The 23,400-nt window shown below is 47.2% G+C and overlaps 1 non-coding gene across 1 annotated transcript; it reads right to left on the minus strand.

Annotated features, from left to right (window-relative positions):
* Positions 1 to 22,860: 22,860 nt before the first annotated feature.
* Positions 22,861 to 22,932, minus strand: TRNAR-UCU (transfer RNA arginine (anticodon UCU)). The gene has a single exon. It is a non-coding gene; the product is annotated as a tRNA-Arg (tRNA).
* Positions 22,933 to 23,400: the final 468 nt, after the last annotated feature.

Here is a 23,400-nt window from a genome sequence, read left to right on the forward strand (position 1 = left end):
GTGTCACTTACCAGTCCTCTTGCCCGCGACCGGTTGTTCCTCTCCTGGAGACTTTGCCTGGCAGTGCTCTCTCCTGCTGTCCTCTCTAGCTCCCATGCCACCTGTCCAGGACACCCATGTGTGTCGTGAGAACAGTCCTGTCTGCACCCAAGTCCCAGGCCCAAGGTTACCCCCCCCCAACTGGGGAGCTCCCTCGAGGGCCATGACACCCTAACACTCTATCTTCAGCTTCCACCCAGACAACTTCTCCCCAAGGGGCTGACCCTGAATATTTAAGGAAGCTTGCCCCCTGCCAATCCAAGCTGGTGATTGGTCAGGGCTCCTCAGAATACCCCAAACCACTCCACCTTTTCTCTCCTCCTTCCTTTCCAGAAGATAACAGAATATTCTGGAAAGAAGTGGGAGGTTTTGGTGATGCTGCCTGTGAGTCACCAGCTGTGCTCTGAGCCACTCCCAACCCAGATCAAAACACACCCAGAGGCTTGGCTGCCAGCTTTCTAATAAAAGGACTTTTAAGGCTTTGTACTGAGGATGGGGCAGGACAATTCAACCAAAAATAAATTTTTATTTTACAAACCCATTAAAAGATAGATAGTGGGGTTTTTCAAAACCACCATACTAAGGTTACTGTCAATATAATGCACAACATAATAAAAACATCTTAAGTGTATAGGTGACAAAATAGATGCTGATATATCACACTGGTCTGTTCGGACATGTTTCATAGTCAACTTGTCCTGCCGAAAAAGATATTCTGGGCTTCTGCAGAGGCTGGTTCATGTGACCAACATAGGCAGCTTAGATAAAGGAGCGTTTAAACAGAGATGCTGATTGGCTGGCCTTAAGGTTTTTTGTAGTATTACAACATTTTTAAACATTTATGAATGCAAACTCAGAAGATGGATGGGGGTAAAATTTAGTGGGGTCAAACCCACCTTCATTTTTGACTGATCCTTCAGATGACATGTGAGTGACACTGTCACCTGAACCTCAATTTTATGTTCTGCTGGCACAAAAACAGCAAAAGTGCCACCAGTTGTAGCTAATTTGTGATTTGCCGTTTCTATATAAAAATTAGGATAAACTCCTTTAATATTCTTTCATCTGTTCTGCTCCTAGTGATCCATAGTTAAAGTAAAACCAAGCTACCAAAATCTTTTAAAGCCACACTGCTACTTAAAAGGACTGGGGGTGATGATGGTTTTAATAATATCTGGCAAAGGCGACATATTGGGGGGGGGGGGGGGGGAGAGTCTGTAATAAAAAGGTTAAAGTGACCCTGTCACCACAATCTAACATAAAAATGGACAGCCCTGTAAAGGGTTTACTACTTTAGGGATGATGGTACATATATAAAAAATGTTTGGAAATACTGATCTCTACCCACTTAGCTTGTTACCCCTGTAAAGAAGGTCATCTATACTTAAGTCAGTCATAGTACGAATCTTGGCTGGTTCAGCAGAGACCTGCCAAGATTCCAACCATGTATGGGCAGGCTGATTGTACCCAAGTCAATCCATTGATCGACTTGGGTACAACAAGCATGTTGTATCTCTCATGTGATTATTTCCTGTAGCTATAGCTGCTAACAATAATCACTGTGTGTTCTCCAGCCAGTGCCCCCCCTCTATTCCCATGCATTGTATCAGCGCAGCATCACTCCTTACTGGCAGTTTCAAGTAATTGAAGCAGCAGAACTGAAGTCTTCTTTATGATAGACTGTTAGTAGGCAGGCTGTTATCACGGAAGAGACTTGCCATGTTTCTTTCTTCTGCAATAAAACACATCTACCTGCCTGCTCACAGCGATCTTGGGCATGTAAACTGAGCTACACATGCGCTGCTCAGTTTACTGTGCCTGCCCGATCCCTGTGTGGCTGGATGACTGGTTCCTACGCATGCACAAGAGTGACAACACCCCGCACCAGACAATGAAGGCGGCCGAAGACTAGCACACAGAAGATGGTGCTGAGTGGAGGACAGGCTCCAGCTGAGGGGGAAATATCGGCGGCCAGCACCTATCAGCAGCCGCGGTGACACAGCAAGTGTGTGTGTGTGTGTTAACACACTGAGAGCGACAGTCCACCACAGCAGGCTGAGGAAAGTGTGAGGAAAGTAGAAAGCATCAAATCTGCAATGAATTCTTTGTCTCCAAAAAGTTAGTTACTCATTATCACCCTTCACCTATGCCATGGCCTGGCTTTTGCCTCCAATGAGGAATTATACAGCAGCTAAATGTGTTCATCATCATGATAATCACACAGTACCAGGGGCGGACTGACAACACTCAGGGCCCCTGGACCAAATAAAGCAAGGGCCCCCTGTCAAGCCCCGCCCATGGCTCACCCCTGACCCAGCCCCTACATTTTGAACAACGTACAATTTCTGCCTTTTTTTTTAATGGGACCTGGAGGGGGGGTCTCTCTAACAGTGTCCATTAGAGATTCTCTGTTAGAGAGAGACCCCCCCCTTCCAGGACCCATTAGAGACTACAAAGCAGTCTAATGGGACCTGGAGGAGAGCCTCTCTAACAGAGGCCTTTTCCATGTCCATTATAGAGTCTGTTAAAGTCCCCCGCAGGTCCCATTAGAGTCTACAAAGGGGTATAATGGGACTTGGAGGGGGGCCTCTTTGTAACGGAGTGTACAGTGAACACCTCCATTCACTCTGGTCCTCATGGGTCTACCTCCTTTGTGCCATGACTCTCACCCCTGCCCCAACCTCTCACAAAGTAAAAATAAAATTGGCCCTGTGCAGCGCTCCTCTTACCTTAACTACTAGTACTGTAGCTGTGGCTGGCTCCCGCATCCTCTGTGACTGGCTCCTGTGGGTAGGTGGCTGGCTGGCACCCTACTGTGGCTGGCTAGCTGGCTCCCTGGTGTGGGGGGTCACCGTGGGTGGCTGGCTGGCCCTGCTGTGGGTGGCTGGCTGGCTGACACCCTGGCCCTGCTGTGGGTGGGTCACAGTAGGTGGTTGGATGGCACTCTGGTCCTGCTGTGGGTGGCTGGTGTGTCCTCTCCTCTTCCGCTGTTCCGGGCACTGTTTGCCGAGGCGAGGGAGGGACTTGGAGGGAGGCTGTGGCCCCTATCCGGGATGGTAGAACTAAAAGGTTTGCAGCAGGCCCAGTGCGCAGCGGCGTGCGGCACAATGGGTAATGACATTGTGTGCGTGTGTGCGGGTCCTCTGTGTCCATTTGAGAGCCTATGTTGGAAAGAGCCCCCATCAATGCAGCCGTACCAGTGCCCATCAATGCAGCCTCACCAGTGCCCATGAAAGCAGCCTCACCAGTGCCCCTCAATGCAGCCTGATTAGTGCATGGGGGTTAGAGAGGAGAGCTGCCGGATCACACAGAGCGGGTATCTCTTGCTGTTACACCTAGCGGCCTGTCATCCAATGTCCCACCTCTTTTGATAGACATCACACGTCCCCTGGCATTGGACCAGTGTGATGTCTGTCAAAGGAGCCAGGGGGCGGGACATCGGATGACTTCGTTCGCCGGGTAAGTAGAAGAACCCAGATCTGTGTGATCAGAGAGCGCTCGCCCTCCCCTTTACCCTCCAAGCAGTGGCATCACTGGAGTTAGTGTCACCTGGTGTGGTAAAACATGGTGTCACACCCCCCCACCCCCAGGGACACTGAGCAGGCTAGTGCATTGGTGCGGCTCTCCTCCCAGCCTGCCACAGTAGATGGAGCCAGGAGGGGATTGGGGGTGGATGGAGCCAGGATGGGATCAGGGTGGTAGATGGAGCCGGGATGGGATTAGGGTGGTGGATGGAGCCAGGATGGAAACGGGGGTGGTGGATGGAGCCAGGGTGAAATGGGGGGGTGGATGGAGCCGGGATGTGGTCGGGGGGGGGGGGGGTGGCTGGAGCCGGGAGGGGATTGGGGAGGTGGATGGAGCCAGGGTGGGGTCAGGGGGTGGATGGGTCCGTGTTGGGATCAGGCGATGGATGGAGCTGGGATGGTATTGGGGTGGTGGATGGAGCTGGAGTTGGATGGGGGGGTGGTTATTGGAGCCGGGATGGGAGCGGGAGTGGATGGAGCTGGAATGGGATTGAGGTGGTAGATGGAGATGGGATGGGATCGGGGGTGGGGATTGGGCCCAGGATGGGGAGGTGGTGGATGGAGTGGAATGGCAGGTGGTGGATGGAGCTAGAATGGGTTTGGGGGGTGGATGGATCCGGGATGGGATCGGGGGGGTTGGATGGAGCTGGGATGGGATTGGGAGGCGGGGGGGGGCGGAGGATGGAGCTGGGATGAGATATGTGATTTGGGAGGGGGCGTTAAAGGAGGATATGTGCCACGGGGTGCTTTTCAGGGGGGGGGGGGCGAGAAGGGCCTGGGCAGGTAACAATTGTGCTGCCAGGAGTGATTCTAGGGAGGGGAAGGGGGGTGGGGGACAGGATATGTGCTAGGGAGTGTTTTGGGAGGGGAGAGGAATTGTGTTGGGGGGGGGTCCAACTTCAAATCTGCCCCCCTCCTTCTAATAAAAGTCCTCTCTAACCCAAAGCACCCCCTAGCACATATCCTATCCACCACCCCCCCCCTTCCCCTCCCTAGAATCACTCCTGGCAGCACAATTGTTACCTGCTCGCCCCCCTTCCAAGACTCTTGTTATTACAGACCTGTTATGGCAGGTGTCCTTCCTCCCCCGCTCTTGCTCCCGGCCTGTGTGCATGAATGTCAGAGCCGAGGAGGAGGCTGCAGCTGAAAAGAAGTGCGATTGTGGAGGTGCACGGGACGATTGGACTCGGGCACCCTGATGCTGTTTGTCAGTGTGTCTGCCTCACTCCCTTGTCCATCCTCCTCCACGCTCCTCGCACATCGCGTGCAGCTGAGGGATAGCAGAAGGGAAAAAGGGAGCCGCGGCACCCAGTGTCAATCCGAGCCTGGTGTCACCCGTGGTCGCCCCCCGGGGCCCGGGTGAGCCCAAAACGATGGTCGCGGGGGCCCGTGGGAGCACTGAGAGTTCCCGCAGGTGGTGCTGGCGGGCCCCTTCCAGGGGACTGGTCAGTCCGCCCCTGCACAGTACAGGTGCAATGAGCCACAGCACCTGTATTGTGTGATTATCATGATGATGATGATATAGAATGACAGTGAAATGTAATCTTTAGGCCTCATTCACACAGGGCGTGCTGCAGACATGTGTCTAACATGCAGGGCTGTCTTTTACGGGCTTGGGGATGCATAAAGTGTTGCATATATTCCTGTGCGGGCATCCCATTTATTTCTACTGCGTCCCACAGCCACTCTGTCCCAATATGTCATGCGTGCAAGTGTGGGTCCTAGAATGCATGCAGGGTGTGTTCAGGGATCCCGCACCAGCATGTCATATTGGGGCTGTGTCAGTGAATAAATAAAAGTGTGGTATGTGTCAGAATACAAATAAATTGGATGCTGCCACTGTTTTAAACAAGGTTAGGACTGTATGATACGTTAAAGCGGAGTTCCACACAAAAATGGAACTTCCGCTTTTCGGAACCCTCCCCCCCTCCGGTGTCACATTTGGCACCTTTCAGGGGGGAGGGGGGTGAAGATACCTGTCTAAGACAGGTATTTGCACCCACTTCCGGCATAGACTCCCATGGGAGTCTATGCCTCTTCCCGTCCCGACCGCGCTGTCTGCTGGGAACACACAGCTCCCAGGAGAGAGCGGGGACCACTAGGGACGCACAGCGCGACTCGCGCATGCGCAGTAGGGAACCGGGAAGTGAAGCCGCAACGCTTCACTTCCTGATTCCCTCACCTAGGATGGTGGCGGCAGCTGCCGAGAACCGAGCGGGTTCTCGGCGTCCCCTGCTGACATCGCTGAACCCTGGGACAGGTGAGTGGGCATGTATTAAAAGTCAGCAGCTGCAGTATTTGTAGCTGCTGGCTTTTAATATTTTTTTTTTTTTGGCGGTGTGGGTGAACCCCCGCTTTAAATACAGTTCTGTATGCAACACCTTATTTTCTGGCAGTGCCCCTCACGAGACTAGACTCTGGATCTGCCCCGGGAGCAATGCTCCCTTTAGTTCCACTTTTATTTCAGCAGTTTTTTGGTGAAGTTCAACTTTACCAAAAAACGGTCTATGCAGATAAAGGCACCTGTAGAAAAGAAAACAAACTGTGCAGCTCTGACTGAAGTTGGATAATGCCCTTCCAATAGGAGTAAGCTATCTACATAGCCTGGCTAAAATACTCCTAGAGATGACATCCATCTGCCCTGCCTTGTTGCTAGGACGTAGCTAAGACACTCCCAGCTGTTACTGCTCACACTCATCATCACAGCTCTCAAACTCCCACAGGTGTGGTCCACTTAGGGTTGCGATCTCATTCCTTTAAACCCGAACACATATGAATTACACAGGTTCTGAGGCTAATTTAATGCAGATAAAGCATCAAGTGAGTCTAATTACTACCTTAATCAGCCACAGAACCTGTGTATATAATATGTGTTTGGGTTTAAGGGGATGAGGTGGCAACCCTAGGTCCATTATCTCCTCTATCACAGCATTGCTGAGCTCGTTGCTACTGGGGAGAAAGAGAGCACATTCCAGGGGGTGTGAGTTGGAGAAAGAGCTTCTTCCTGTGATGGTGGGAGTGAGTAGCAATGGCTGGGAGTGTCTTAGCAACATCCAGCAAGAAGGCAGGGGGGGGGGGGGGATGCCAACTCTGGGAGTTTTTCAGTTAGGCTTTGTTAGGTACTTAATGCGGAGTACCACCCAACATTACTACTTGGTCTTAAACTAAAGACCACCCCTCGTTTTTGGATATACATTTTTATTTTTTTTTCCTTTTATGAAGTACAAAGGTGTACATCCGTCTCAGCTTTGCCGTGGTAAGGTACATCATTTCCTCTTTTGCCTCAGCCCCTCCTCGCGCCCCCCCCCCCCCACTGCCTTCTGGGACCTGTGTGTGTGTCCCAGAAGATGACGGGGCCATTCAGAAAGCATTGCACATGTGCAGTAGGAAACTGGCTGTGAGGACTTCACTGCCGGTTTCTCTTAGTTGCAATGGCGGCGCCTACACCCGAGCCAAGCCGAATCGGCCTCGGGGGGCCGACATTATGGGCTCCCTGGACAGGTAAGTGTCCTTATTAAAAGTCAGCAGCTACAGTATTTGTAGCTGCTGACTTTTAAAAAACTTTTTTGAGGGCGGAACTCTGTTTTAAGCCAGCTAAAGACGGTTCGATTCTCGACTGGTTCAGCAGGGACTGGCTGAGATGTGAACCATGTATGGGCAGACTGAATGTACCCAAGTTGGTCTTTAACTTGGGTATAACCAGCCAGTTGGATTTCACAAGCGATTATTGCTAGCGGCTATTATAGTGGGGGCAGGGGAAGCCCGCAATTGATGGGGGAATCCCTCCCACTGAGCAACACTGCCTCTGCTAATGGGGGAATCAAGTGACTTTCTTTTCTGCAACCCGTGGTTGCGGGAAAGAAATTGGCTCTGTCTATGGCCAGCTTTAGAAGGCCTACATCTATAGCAGGGGTCTCCAAACTTTCTAAACGGGCCAGTTTACTGTCTTTCAAACTTTAGGGGGGGGCTGGACTTTTGCCAGCGGTCATTGGTGTCAGTGGGAGGAATAGTGCCCCAGTACTGGTGTCAGTGGGAGGAATAGTGCCCCATTACTGGTGTCAGTGGGAGGAATAGTGCCCCATTACTGGTGTCAGTGGGAGGAATAGTGCCCCATTACTGGTGTCAATGGGAGGAATAGTGCCCCAGTACTGGTGTCAATGGGAGGAATAGTGCCCCAGTACTGGTGTCAGTGGGAGGAATAGTGCCCCAGTACTGGTGTCAGTGGGAGGAATAGTGCCCCAGTACTGGTGTCAGTGGGAGCAATAGTGCCCCAGTACTGGTGTCAGTGGGAGCAATAGTGCCCCAGTACTGGTGTCAGTGGGAGCAATAGTGCCCCAGTACTGGTGTCAGTGGGAGCAATAGTGCCCCAGTACTGGTGTCAGTGGGAGCAATAGTGCCCCAGTACTGGTGTCAGTGGGAGCAATAGTGCCCCAGTACTGGTGTCAGTGGGAGGAATAGTGACAGGGACTATGGCCAACTGTTACTGACAGTGAGGGGAATAATGCCCCAAGGGCTGGATAAAAGCAAGCAAAGGGCCACAGTTTGGAGACCACTGATCTATAGCAAGGGCATTGTTCAACTTTGGTCAGAGCACACTTTGTTTTTTTTTTTTACTGGCACCCCTTACCTGCACAGGCAGTTTTATTTAAGGTAGAGGTGAACTAACCCTTTAATCCAACATTTTGGGTCAAATACCTGCTGCCGCAAGCAGCCGCTCCTCCTGATGTCTCATAAATCTTGTAGTGATGAATGAGCTGGGGACTGGAAACTACAGTGTGCGGTGGAGGGAATGGGGACTCACACAGCTGGAACCTGCAGCAGCCACAGATCTGTGAAGTCGCAGCATTTTGTGACACAAGTAGATGAGCTGTATACATAAAGCATTGCAGTAGATGGAAACTCACCATGAAATGTTTTCTTTGACAATTGTGACCTCTAGTGTCCTCTGTCAGTAATTTCAAAACGGAGTCATTTACCTATTCTACTAGCATGTACTGCTTTTTGGCTTGGAAACCCTATGCTCTATTAACACTTGTGTGACTTGTCATGCGACTTTGGACATCAAAGTTGCATGACAAGTTGCAGCCCATTCTTTTCAATGGCACCTGTTTGAATTGGTGTGACCTAAGGTCACAGCAACTTTGAAAAGGTGGCTGCACTGCTTTGGTACTTTTTGATGCGACTTTGGTCCAGAGAATTTTTTTTGGACGAATACTGTACTGAAACGAAAATCGTACATTCTGAAAAGTTTTGTCTTTTGTCCCCTTTTGGATAATTTCGGATGAACTGTCGTGATCGGCTCTCAAAAGCTTTGTACTAACGATCAGATTATCTTAGCAACATCCAGCAAGAAGGCAAGGGGGGGGATGCCAACTCGGAGTTTTTCAGTTAGGCTTTGTTAGGTACTTAAAGCAGAGTTCCAGCCAACATTACTGCTTGGTCTTAAACTAAAGACCACCCCTCGTTTTTGGATATACATTTTTATTTTTTTTTCCTTTTATGAAGTACAAAGGTGTACATCCGTCTCAGCCTCGCCATGTCAAGGTACATCATTTCCTCTTTTGCCTCAGCCCCTCCTCGCCCCCCCCCCCCCCCCCCCACTGCCTTCTGGGACCTGTGTGAGTGTCCCAGAAGATGACGAGGCCATTCAGAAAGCATTGCGCATGTGCAGTAGGAAACCGGCTGTGAGGACTTCACTGCCGGTTTCTCTTAGTTGCAATGGCGGCGCCTACACCCGAGCCGAGCCGAATCGGCCTCAGGGAGCTGACATTATGGGCTCCCTGGACAGGTAAGTATCCTTATTAAAAGTCAGCAGCTACAGTATTTGTAGCTGCTGACTTTTAAAAAAAAAAGCTTTTTTTGAGGGTGGAACTCTGTTTTAAGCCAGCTAAAGACAGTTCGATTCTCGACTGGTTTAGCAGGGACTGGCTGAGATTTGAACCATGTATGGGCAGACAGAATGTACCCAAGTTGGTCGATTTAACTTGGGTATAACCAGCCTGTTGGATTTCACAAGCAATTATTGCTAGCGGCTATTATAGCGGGGGCAGGGGAAGCCCGCAATTGATGGGGGGATGGGGGAATCCCTCCCTCTGAGCAACACTGCCTGTGCTAATAAATATAAACAATGTTAAATGAATAAAAAAAAAAAAAGGTTTATAAGTGTAAAAATAGAAAGCCGAATGTACCAATTAAAATGTTATAGTACTTGAATGTGAAACAAAAATGCCTTTAGTGCATCACCACTGTGTTCTTAGGATGAGAAATGGCTGCTTACCGGACCCTTAGATTCAAGAGGATCAAGTGGGCTTATGGAATATCTCAGCTGAAGGGCCACCGTTCCTTATGGACGGCTCTCTGGGACTCAAAACGACCTCAGACTCCCAGCTCACGAGATGATGGAGTTGAAAGTACGTATGGAGGACTCCTAGTGTATTATTATTTAAAAACAAGAACTTTTAATGAAATATTGCACTTACAGAGTTGTAACTTGAATATTAACACACAATATTGTGTCGGCACAGTTGCCTACAGCACGGTCCATGCGTCCTGGCGTCACCGCTGGCTCCGTCCGACGCGTTTTCCCTCAGGTGTCAACTGGGATTGGAGATGCGTGTCTAAGCCTATCTTAAACCGGCACTCCTCTGAAAAGCGATTCACGTTCAGATTGCTTTTCAGAAGTGATCGGCAAGCGAGGAGGTGATGTTATGCCTCTTCAATGCCTGTTTTAACACTCTTTTTGCCAAATAAACATGCCACTACCGTGTGCATTGCACTTGGTTGCGGGGCATAGAGTGGCCACGAACCTCCTCTTCTCAGTTCCCCCACGATGCTCCTGGCCCCTCCCCTCTGTCCAGTGCCCCCATGAGAAGCCGCTTCCCATGGGGGCACTCGTGCATTCTTGCTCCCGAGCCCCGCTGCTGAGTTCATTGTGTCAGAGGGTGGCAGAACAATGGCTTCTAGGCGATCAGGAGGTGATTCTGCTGCCTTCTAAATGCATGTTTTTTTTTTCCAGCCTAACAGGGATTTTGTTTAGAAAAATTGTGCCACAACCGCGAACCAAACAATTGGCTTTGGCTTACGTTGGCAGTGAGGCCCCATTGACTTCAATTTGCGAGTTTGACAGATGGTGCTGCTTGTCAAACTCGGCATGCCAAGTTCAATTTCCCATGGCTGAGAATCAAGGCAATTCCCTCCTGGATGCATGGTATATTTTAGGTGGGCAGTCAGGTGGGCACCCCCTGGCTGCCTGTGTGAATGAGCCCTAAATGTGTTTGTCAGCTCCCCTGCTAGTGCTACTAACCTTTTGTACTGCCAGGAAATGAGAGTGTTACAACATTTCTATTTAAACTTTCTCATTTATCCCGGGTTGTGGTATAGCTTGTAGAAGTGAATAACATCAAACTAGACTTCCTCAGTTCTAACTGAGAACATTACAACATAAATAATGTCTAGGTGGGGGGGAGAAAATGTTTCCTCCTACCGTGTTTCACCTAAAATAAGCCCAGGTCTTATATTAATTTTGGCAACAAAAGAAACGGTGGGGCTTATTTTCGGGGTAGGTCTTATCATGCCATGTGCTATCTCTCTCCCTCCCTGCCTGTCAGGAATCCCCTTGTGTAAAAGTGTTTGTAGAATACAGGAATCCACTCCGTTACAGTATCACACAATGCAAATAATGTAGTGCCACATACCTTCTTATAGTGCCTGTGACCGCCAGGCCTCTGCAGAGGGAGGGGGGCCACGAGATCCCAAGCTGACATCTTGGAGAGGGGGAGATCGGCTGAGTCCTTAGCCCATCGCTTCCTTAGCCTGCTGGACCTCTCCTCCCCCCTCTGAGCACTGAAGAGGGGGGAGCGAAATCCCCCGCTGACAGCTGAGAGGAGAGGAGCAGGAGATCAGCTGATCGCAGAGCGGCGCTATTCCGAAGGTACTTGGCACAATTGGATCACACAGACACACACAATCTACACTATACATTATACACTACTGCAATGGAGTGGATTCCAGCACTCTACACTAGGACTTATTTTCGGGGTAGGGCTTATATTGCAGCCTTTCTCGAAAAATTGCAGTAGGTCTTATTTTATAAAATGGTGGGTATTGCACATTTTTATGTCGCCCAGTATCTGTGCAGCAGTTTTCAGATGCATTTTTTTGAGTCATGCTTTAAAACTGCATATGCCCGTGGAACGGCACCAAACTGTTACCTCAAATTCTCCATAGGTATTGCTTGAATGCCTTTTGGGCTCCATTCACACTTGTTTGACTCCAAAGTCACGCGAGTGCAACTTTGGATGGGTGCAACTTGGATGTGACTTGTTGTCCCTCTGCAAATTCGGACCCACTGTTGCATGTAAAACATTCAGTTATGACTTTGAATGCAACGTTTGAGGGTTAACATCGAAGTCTATGACCCTTAAGTTGCATGAAAGTCAGACCAAAGTATTACATGAACTACTTTGAAGTTACTGCGACTTTAAGCCTATTACAGTGCCGGTTCCCGCAGGCAGTTCACACTGCCCTCTGCGAACTGCTGTGGGTGTCAATACATTGTTAATGACACCCCAGATGGGTTCACAGATCGCAGTGCGAACTGTGAACTCGCACAGGAATTGGATCACATAGGTGAGAACACCCATGCGATCCGATTTCAGTGAGGGGGGGGGGGGGGAGTCCCTGCACTTTTTTTTTTTTTGTGCGAATTCAATGCAAGTTCAGCCAGGCAACTGTCTGGCTGAACTCACATTGCACAGGTATCGCCTGCGATCGGCCGCGCAGTGCAGGTGCGAATCACATGCAATATCTGTGTTCACACAAATGTGAACCTAGGCTCAAGGCCCGTACATACGTTAAGAAGATCAGAAGAAAAATGTTGTATGACAATTGACCGGCCGATTATCTGATTATTTGCATAGTGCTTTTGACAGGCAATTTTGGCAAAAACTGGAGGTGCAGGCTATAAAATGTTTGTTTAATGTATGTGGACACAACGTCTGATTTCTTTTTTTTTTTTTTTTTTTCTAATTAGTACAGCTGTCATCTGAAACAAATTGGAAGAACGAGACTACAAATGCTCGGAAATGAAAAAATACATTACAATACAATTCAACACATTACATCACTTCTGAGGCTGTATTCTGTCGTATGAGAATTTTCGTAAGTTGAGTAACCTCTTCCTTTTTGATATGAGACTATCATGCAACAAAAAACGCATGATCATTCATCAGATATTCTCATCGTGTGTACAAGGCTTAAGTTGCACATATATGAATGGTTATCATTTGGAAAACATGTCCAAAGTCGCATGACAAGTTGCACAAGTGTAAATGGGTTGTAACAGTTTACCAGTTTAGAGTTACACAGGGGGTCTGGAGCTAAAATTTTTGCTCTCATTCTGGCGTTCACAACGATACCTCACATGTGTGGTACAATCACTGTTTACATATGCATGCGGGACCTGGGTATGTGTTTTCGTTTGTACGAGGGGACAGGGGCACTTTAATTTTTTTTTTAAATTAATAATTATTATTTATTTTGTTTTAAAGCTTTTTTTTTTTTTTTTTTTTTTTTACACTGTCACTTTAATTTTTTAAATCCACTTTATTGCTATCACAAGGGATGAACAGCATGCTGTGTCCTCTTTATGGAGAGATCTGGGGTCTATTATGAAGTGGTCAACAAAAGTAACACCCTGGTCTGCCTAGAATGAATTTTTGTATCACAGGAGTTGATCACAAGATAGACAGGAATCGCACTATGAGCTAGTAACAACCAGTGGCGGCCCGTCCATTAGAAGTTCAGGGGCGCTGACCCCCTAATCAATGCACTCGGCCCCTAATCTACATGCAGGGCACCGGACGCATGGATTTCAATGGGTTTTTTTTTTGTAAGCACATGAACAGAGCCTGAGGCTCTAATTGGCTTCAAAAAACAGGGCACTGCGCCCTGAGCCCACCCAGTTGTGTGACATTAGCAAATTATTATTCGCTAATGTCTTCCTGCTTCTCCTCCCGGCCAATCAGGAAGCGGGTCCTGAGTCCCAATTGGCTGGGAGGAGAAGCAACGGCCCCGGCTCTTCTCTCGGCAAGCTGGAGCGAGGAGCAGCATCGGCCTCCTAAGGTAAGGCCACTGATCGCTGCCGTCCGTCTCCTGCACGGGGGGGACGGGGCCGCCACTGGTAACAACTATATTGCTTTGCAATGCCCAGAGCCCTGAAAGAGCCGCTGGTGAATTGAGTCCTAATTCCATCTTGAAGCACATACAGCCAGGCACACAGCATTCTAACCATTCTTCCTCTGGCTCAAAAATAAGTCTAAGGGTTTCTTTTTTCATTTTTTTTTTTCTATTGGAGACCGATGAACTTGGATAGGGAGCATGGGATACCCCAAAACTAGAGAAACAGAACAACTTGTATTGCACAATGTCTGGCTGCACTTTCACAAAGTAATGTCCCATAGGACCTCTAAGCTATCTGTGACCTGTACACTTCTCGGAGTCTCAAAGCACCACACTGCCACTCTTGCAGCACTGGGGTCTTGCACTCACTTAGCCACAGGATCGTTGGTGGCCTCCTGCCAATATCCACCAGTGAGGGAGATGTAGACTCACACTGCCTCTGTATGACTTGGGCTCTCTCCCACAGCTTCCTCCCAACTCTATCCCATGGGGTTCTCCTGACCCAACTGGATCCTAGGGTTGGATTTGCAAATAGGCCCCCCAGTTAAGCTTAGCTGGGACCTCTGTGTCTGTAGGCTGGCTTCCTCCCATACTTCTGCCCATGGGGGAAGAACCCCCTAAACAGGGGTCTCCTCCTGCAGAACTGGACTCAGGAACACTGACCCTGCTGCTCAGGCCTCAGACTCTTTTTAAAAAATAATTAACAGTTTTTATTGAACTTTTTTTGTTAACAGTACAAAGAAGTACTTTAAAAATAACCGTTGACATAGCTTGAAAGAAGCAAGCTCACATAAAGAGCACGATAATCAAGGCATGAGAAAGCATTAAGCTTCCATGTAGAAATGCGAGAATGATGACTAGTGGAGGTTGTCACACATTTTCATAGAAGAACGGATTGCAAAGTAGATTGGAGTAACCAAAGATAATGTCTAGTGCTGTGAAGACCTTTCAAGTGCTATACAGAATGCCTACCTAAGTAACAGCATAGGTTGTATGAGCGGCAGGGCCGCCAACAGGGGGTTACAGCTAGGGTTGCCACCTCATCCCTTTAAATCCGAACAGATATTAATCACACAGGTTCTGTGGCTGATTAAGATGGTATCTAAACTCACTTGGTGCCTTATTTGCATTTAATTAGCCTCAGAACCTGTGCAATTCAAAGGCGTTCGGGTTTAAAGGGATGAGATGGCAACCCTAGGTACAGCCCATACAAGTGTATGAGGCCCACGCGTCCTGAGGGGCCCAGCGCCCCAGCGGCACCAGTGGAGGGGCAGGTGTGGTGGTGTGTGCCTGCGTGTGAGCCAGAGCCTGGAGGGGAGTCTTGTGGTTGTGCCCGGGAAAACGGGGAACTCAAAGGGAGTCGTGGAGCTTTCTGAAATGTTGCACCATATGAGATAAATAAGCATACTTGATGGACCTGAGTGTTTAGCTAAGACTGCCCAGAGCAGAAGATCATAGCACATCATCCATAATATATCATTCTTTGGTTGTTTGTCACCAGAAGTGTATTTGGTAGATGTAAAGTTTGTACGGGAGCAAGTCCAAGATGGCGCAGGGTGCAGGTGCCTTACAACAGAGCTCCGCTGCCCGGACCCGTTTATCCTCCTATTTTATGGTGCTGTTTTTAATTCTACTTGCCCCCTTTCCTCCTCTAACCCAGGCATCCATACCAAGTAATGACTAAAGGGAGAATCTTTGCATCTTGATGGCATAGAGACATCAGCCACTCCCTGGGAGTGTCAGAAAACCCGGCCAGCACCATTTGCAGCGAGATGGCTACACAGACAGAAGCATTGAATCTTGTTCTCCAGGATACAGCTAATTTAATGATGGTCATGCAAGCTATCTTAAGCTGCTGTCAGATGGCCCTTAACACCAAGACAGATCATCTCCAGTCTGACATAAGCCTGATCCAGTGGGATCTCAATACCTTTCAGGACTGCATTACTGAAGCAGAGCAACGTGTCCCCATCCAGGAGGTTGTACAGAGGGATTACTTAGCTAACATACTGTACATACTTTGAAGGTTAAAGTGTTACTAAAACCAGGACCCTGCATTCATTGGATCTGGTCTCCCACAGTACACAGAACATGGAAATGCAATTATTTTAGTAACTATAAACTGCTAAATACCTTTTCTCATCAGTAGTATATAGCAGTCTTGTGACTTCTATCAGTGTCCTGCTGAGCACTGGTTAAAGCTTGTAGGAGGCGTCTTCATTCTCCTCTGACTGTCCTATTAGGCTGCATGACCCCTGACCTGATGAACTCATGGATTGCCTGTCACCCATTGACCTTCCCATTCTCACAGATATGTATAGAAATAAGTTAGATGCCTATCACCTTAAAGAAAGTGCAGTTGGCTACATCTTTACTACAGTCAGGGAAGACCCCCCGGGTTCGGATGGCCTATCTGTAGAATTCTATAAGATCTTTTCCGGGGACTTGGCCTCAACACTTCACTCACTGTTGCTTCGCTGCTTAGAGGATAGTTGTTAACCTTTATCCGTGAGAGAGGCAGTGGAAATCGTACTATCTGGAATCGTATGAGGAAAATTTTTGTGTATGTCCGATCGAATAATATCGGATGAACGGTCGTGATCGGCTGTCGAAAGTAGTGTACACACGATCCGAATATCGTACGATCCTTCCTCGGACGACCGTTTTCGTACGATATTCGGATTGTGTGTACGGGCAATTAGCTAAATTTGTCTTTTGGCCCCCATTTTATCTCCTAATTGAAGCTACTAGATGTCGCCCCAACGACTCGGATGAGCACTAGCAGTCATTTGTTGACCCCTACATAAAGGCACGAGAAACGGTTGCCCCTTGTCGCCGGGGCTATTTGCTCTAGTCCTAGAACCACTGGCCACATTAAATAGAGAAGCGACCACCAGTGCAGGGAATAAGGGTAGGCCCTATGAAGGAGAGGCACTCCCTATATGTGGATGACACTCTGCTATATCTCAAAGACACGACTATGTCTCTCCAGGAAGAGTTGCGGATTATAGAAAAATGTGGGTCATTTTCTGGGATACGGATCAACTGGGATAAATCTCTCCTGTTTCCACTTATCCCTTCATGTCCCATGAATGATACTAATACACCTCTCCAGTGGGTAACTTAGTTTGAGTACCTGGGAGTCACGATCGGTAACGAAGTGACCACGTATCTAGATGTGAACTTATCCCCTTTGCTCAAGCAGTTTTCCCAATGTTGTTCTTCAAAGAAGTCTCTCCCACTAACCCCTATGGGAAGGGCTAACCTAAATAAAATGGTTTATTTGCTGAAATTTTTGTACTTTTTCAGGAAGGCTCCGGTAATACCTAAATCGTTTTTTAACTTGCTAGATAGTATTCTATGCAAAAAAAAAGAAAGGCTGGTGTCATGGAGGTTGGCTAAAACATTGTTTTATTATTGCATGTGAACAACAGTCAAAAAAGCCAATGCCTTTTGGCAATCATGCCTTAATTATGGCTTCCTTTTTTGCATTGATTACATGGAGGTTTGCAGAGACTTCCCAGGCTGAGTGCTGTGTTCTTGAGGCTCACCAGGCATTACACAGGAGGTAGTAGCTCGGATGCACCTGTTCCAGTTCTCAGATAGATAGTATTATTCTTATCTTCATTTGGGCTAGGAAGACCCCTTGGATTACTTAAACCACCTTGCAGCTCCCCCTTAACCTGGGTGGCCTAGTATGTCCCAATTTTCTTCTATATTATTGATGAGCGGTCTTAGTAACCATGCCTCGGTGGTTCTCTCAGCCCAAATGCAGTGGTGGCCCATCCATACGAGGTGCAGGGGCGCCGCCCCCCAATCCATGCACCCTGCCCCTAATCTACATGCAGGGCACCAGACGCATGGACTCCAGTGGGGTTTTTTTTTTTTTAGAAGCACATGATTAGAGCCTGAAGCTCTGATTGGATTTAAAAAAGGGTGGGCTAGGGCCACAGAGCACTGCACCCTGAGCCCACCCAGTTGTGTGACAATAGCGAATTAATATTCGCTATTGTCTTCTTAATTCTCCTCCCGGCCGATCAGGAAGTGGGTCCTGAGACCCGTCACCCGATTGGCCAAGAGGAGAATCAATGCCATTGGCTGCCTAGGAGAAGGAGGGAGGAGACGCACGGTGAAAGCCATCATGATGCCGAGGAGGAGACGCAGGGGAACCCGCCACCCCGGAGGAAGCGCTGCCTGCGACCTAGATGGGGTAAGTACAGGGCAGATGACAGAGCGACTGGGGGGCGGAGGGAGGTGGCTGCGGGTGCTATGTTCAGGGCTCCCCCTCCCCAAAATAATATACCACCAGCCACCACTGCCCAAATGTAATCCAGCAGTGGTCATGTGCCACCCTTAGCAAGTTAGCCTTTGCAGGCCCTCATTGACATCCTGCTGTTACACCCCCCCTATGCATACTACTCTGTTGGTGTTGAGTCATTCCAGGGCGAAATATCGAACCCCTGCCTAATACCTAAACTAATTCCTGATCCACACTTTTGAGCCAGCAAGGGCATCACTACTCTGAAACATTTTACAGCCAATGGGAAGCTATTAGATTTTAACACACTCCATGCGCAATATCAGTTACCTAATTGGATGTTTTTTTCACTTTCTGCAGCTGCAGAAAGCCTTTTCCATGTTCCCACTGCCTCTCACTTTGAATTCTGATCCTCTTGAACATTTATTGGCCTTGCAAGTGATGGGGAAGCCTCTTTCCTCAATCTACCTAGGTTATCTAATGCATATTCTGCTACGATTAGAACACACATATCAGAAATGGGTTTCAGACTTGTCCAGCCTCACTACTGACAACTGGGAAGACTGTGCGTCTATCTTACCCACATGATATCTGCCAAAGACCATTTTCATTCAATTGTAGTTTCTTCACAGAGTTTAGTATGAGGGAGAAGGCGGGTTAACTAGGCTACTCCATTATTATTGTCTAGTGACACCAGTGTTGAAAATGGACTCGGTACCCAGTGGGTAGAGACACATAAGGAAATTTTAAAAAGTATACATTTATTAGAAAAATATAATATATAAAATAGACACAATAGATTGTGACAAAATTGTTGTGAAGAGTAACACATTAACAATTATATATTCTAAGACCCATCAGGTAGGTGGGAGCAGAGTAATACGGGTAGAAGCAGGTCCTCGACTAGTTTCGCGACAACTGTTGCTTCTTCAGGAGATTTTACCCAAAGCATCTAGAGTAAACAGGTACAATGTCATAGTTACATAGAAAGAGAAACGCTATTAAATCGCTTGATCAAAGCTATCTAGTGAAGCTGGGTTGATGGAGTGTGGTAGACAATAGTGTAACTCACCAATGAAGACCCCGTGGGGGTGCAAAGACGACTATTGAGACACCACAGGCTGGTGTCCCACCCCGGGCGGACACGGGAGGCAAAAAATGTGTAACAGCTGAAATAGGATAAAGTAATACTATCTATACTACACTGAACCCTTAAACCTATCTGTTGTTGTTATTATTATTATTATTATTATTATTATTGTATTTTCTTTCTTCTTTATGACTTGTACCAGTAATACCAGTGGTGCCATGGATGTTTTTGGCCCAGCATGGGTAGATTTAAACCCCCTCCCTTTTAGAATGTAAGCTCTACGAGCAGGGCCCTCCTGTACCTTTTGTATTGAATTGTACTGTAATTGTGTGTAATTGTAAAGCGTTGCGTAAACTGTTGGCGCTATATAAATCACGTATAATAATAAATAATAATTTCATGTCAACCATTCAGACAAGCTGTCTAAATAGCCAAAAAACAGAGGATGAAACTAAACTATTTTTGGAAAGGATGTTTAACCTCCTTAAGAAAAAGTCTCACCTGTATTGCTGGTTGCTATGGCAATAGTGTTTTTTACCTTTCTAGCTGATCTCTCATGTAGAGGGCCCCTAAATTTCCTTCTAAATCTAAACAGCCTTGTTGTCATAGCAACCGGATTGTTTACAAATCTGAGCTGTAAAACAGACAGCGGGAGAATGTTTGTGTTTTTTTTTTTTTTTTTTTTTTTTTACAGCTCAGATTTGTAAACAAGTAAACAACATGGTTGCTATGACAACAAGTTTGTGTTACCTTTTAGCTGACAAACCTTTTTAGGCTTGTAAACAAGTAAACAAACCGGTTACTATGACAACAGTGTTGTTTACCTTTCTAGCTGAGCTCTCATGTAGAGGCCCCCTATATTTCCTTCTAAATCTAAACAACCTTGTTGCCATAGCAACCGGATTGTTTACAAATCTGAGCTTACAACTCAGGTTTGTAAACAAAATGGTTGCTATGACAACAAGGTTGTTTACCTTTTTAGCTGACATCTCATGTATAGGGCCCCTATGTTCTCTAGAACAATTATACATACATGTAACCAATGGCAACCAATCAGAGGTTGAGTGAAGACATGGGAGTGTTTGCTATGAGGGTAGTGGCGAAGGGGGGCATCTTGTAAAGCCCCTGGATTGTTTATTATGGAAGAATACAGAGACTGAATCTACTCATTGCCTGGCTGTCAGTCTGATGCTTTCTGTCTGTTCTCCATCACTGATTGGGAAGAAGTTCTAAATGAACATGCAGTAATGCAGAAAGCATGGAAGCCAGAGCCAGCCAGGAGTATAGCATTTTCAGAAGGCGACCAGCAATGGCAGCCTACATATTTCTCTCAGTATGGGTTCCCTTGTAACCATTTGGGGGATTTCTAGTGGTCCCTGAAAACATTCATCCCTGGAAAGAGACTCTGCAATCCAAGATGGCCACTGTCTGTGGAGTAGATGCTTCTCCCGTTATTTATTGCTATGGGAGAGATTCTGCTCACTTCCTGCTTTCTGACCCCGGAGGAAGTGAGGGCTAAATCTCCACTATGGGGACCCCAGACAGTGATAAAGATCTAAACCACTTCCACTCTACTATTGTGACCAATCAGATTCTGGGATTACACCATGGAAACAGAAATACATTTATTATCCATTATGGTTGTATCCTTTCCATTGAAATCCACTTCCCCAAATGTATCATATCGATTGAATGGGTTGTCATCTATCGATCGATTATTCCTATTGGAGGAGATCGATCAGAAAATAATTTGATCATTTATCAAAGTGATTATCTCCACCATTAGGGTTTAACCTCTTCACCTTTGGAAGATTTACCCCCCTTCATGACCAGGCCATTTTTTGTGATATGGCATTCCTATAAGTGACAATTGCACAGTCGTGCGACGCTCTACACAAATATCATTCATCTAATTTTTCCCACAAATAGAACTTTCTATTGCTGGGATTTCATCGCCTATAAACAAAAAAAAATCTAGAAAAAAAACAATATTTTTAACTTTCTGCTAGAAAACATCCAATAAAAAATGTAAAAAATAAAATTTCTTCCTCTAAAAATGCCAATAATCATATATTGATCGATTGTGTTTACAAACTATGGGAGAGATTTATGGAATTTTTATTGTTTTTCATTTTTCTTACTAGTAATGGCAGCAATCAGCGATTGTTAGCGGGACTGTGACATTGCGGCGGACAATCTGACACTAAGTGACACTTTTTGGGGACCAGTGACTCCAATACAGTTATCAGTATTAGAAATATGCACTGTCACTGTACTAATGACAATAAGCAATTTCAGGACAGGAGAGGATCCAATACAATTGTGCAAGACTGAAGGGAGGGCTGGGGTGCTGCTTTAAGTCATTGGGGTTCACTAGAGACTCATTTACTGCCTAGCAACTGTGCAGCCCAATATGTCTGTATGGGAGTGCCGAGCAACTGTGCAGCCCAATATCTATGGGAGTGCCAAGCAACTGTGTAGCACAATACTTCTGTATAAGAATGCCGAGCAACTGTGCAGTAAAATATCTCTATGGGAGTCCCGAGCAACTGTGCAGCACAATACTTCTGTATGGGAGTGCCGAGCAACTGTGCGGCACAATACTTCTGTATGGAAGTGCTGAGCAACCGTGCATCACAATAACTCTGTATGGGAGTGCCGAGCAACTGTGCATCACAATATCTCTTTATGGGAGTGCCAAGCAACTGTGCATCACAATACTTCTGTGTGGGAGTGCTGAGCAACTGTGCATCACAATAACTCTGTATGGGAGTGCTGAGCAACTGTGCATCACAATATCTCTTTATGGGCGTGCCAAGCAACTGTGCAGCACAATAATTCTGTTTAAGAATTCCAAGCAACTGCAGCCCAATATCCCTATGGAAGTGCCGAGCAACTGTGCAGCACAATACTTACTGTATGGGAGTCCAAGCAACTGTGCAGTAAAATTTCTCTATGAGAGTGCCGAGTAACTGTGCAAAACAATACGTCTGTATAGGAGTGTCGAGCAACTGTGCAGGCCAATATCTATGGTAGTACTGAGCAACTGTGCAGCCCAATATCATCTGCATTGGTGTGCCGAGCAACTGTGCAGCACAATACTTCTGTATGGGAGTGCTGAGCAACTGTGCATCACTATATCTCTGTATGGGAGTGCCGATCAACTGTGCAGCCAAATATCTCTGTATGGGAGTGTCGAGCAACTGTGCAGCCCAATATCTCTGTATGGGAGTGCCGAGCAACTGTGCAGCCCAATATTTCTTAATGGGAGTGCTGAGCAACTGCAATAAAATATCTCTGAATGGGAGTGCCGAGCAACTGTACAGCTCAATATCTCTGTATGGGGTTTCCGAGCAACTGTGCAGCCCAACATCTCTGTATGGGATTGCTGAGAAACCATGTCTCAAAATATCTCTTATGGGAGTGCCGAGCAACTGTGCAGCACAATATCTCTGTATGGGAGTGTCCTTGGATGTATGGATTTCATAGGTTGTTACCAACATGTGGGGAACATTTCATGTCAGTAGGCTCCTATGGTAGGTTCATAGTTATCTCCAACCAGGACATAGCCAGGAAGGGATCACATGAACCCTCTGGTAGGTTCATAGTGATCTCCAACCAGGACGGGATCACATGGCTTCTATGGTTACAGAATTTGTTCACACCTGGCTAAATCGTTTGCATAGTACTGTAGAGATGACATTGTATATACAGATATGATGGGAAGGGGGGGTTGACACGTACCAGGTGAGGCAGTCATCTTGTGAGATGGCGGTGGCTGGGAATCGAACCCGGGTCAGCTGCTTAGAAAGCAGCTATGCTCACCACTGCACCACCAACGCGAGGTAGCATGTCTTTGGAGTGTGCGAGCAAACCAGAGTACTCGGAGGAAACCAACGCAAACACAGGGAGAACATGCAGACTCCATGCAGACAGTGTCCTGGTCAGAATATGAACCAAACACCCCAGTGCTGCAAGGCAGAAGTGCTATATACTAAGCCTTTGTGCTGCCCGATCTTAAAGCAGAACTTTACCTATAAAGAGAAGTTCCACTTTTCCTCCTTCCTCGTTTGGCTTTAAATTTCTTAAAGGACCTGGAGATACAGGTCCATGTTGTAGAGTTATGAATCTTTCATATTCTGTCCTGTAGGGGGAGTTTGTATGAACTGTTCTCATTCCACCAACCCTACAGATGAACTGTCCATGCCTCCCCCATATTCATGAAATTCTTCTTCTTCAATATTCTGTCATGTAGGGGGAGACTCTATGAACGATTCTCATTCCACCCACCCTACCCACGAGCGTCCATA

The sequence above is a fragment of the Aquarana catesbeiana genome, linkage group LG13 (genome assembly GCF_042186555.1).
Source record: "Aquarana catesbeiana isolate 2022-GZ linkage group LG13, ASM4218655v1, whole genome shotgun sequence".
NCBI classification, from domain to species: domain Eukaryota; kingdom Metazoa; phylum Chordata; class Amphibia; order Anura; family Ranidae; genus Aquarana; species Aquarana catesbeiana.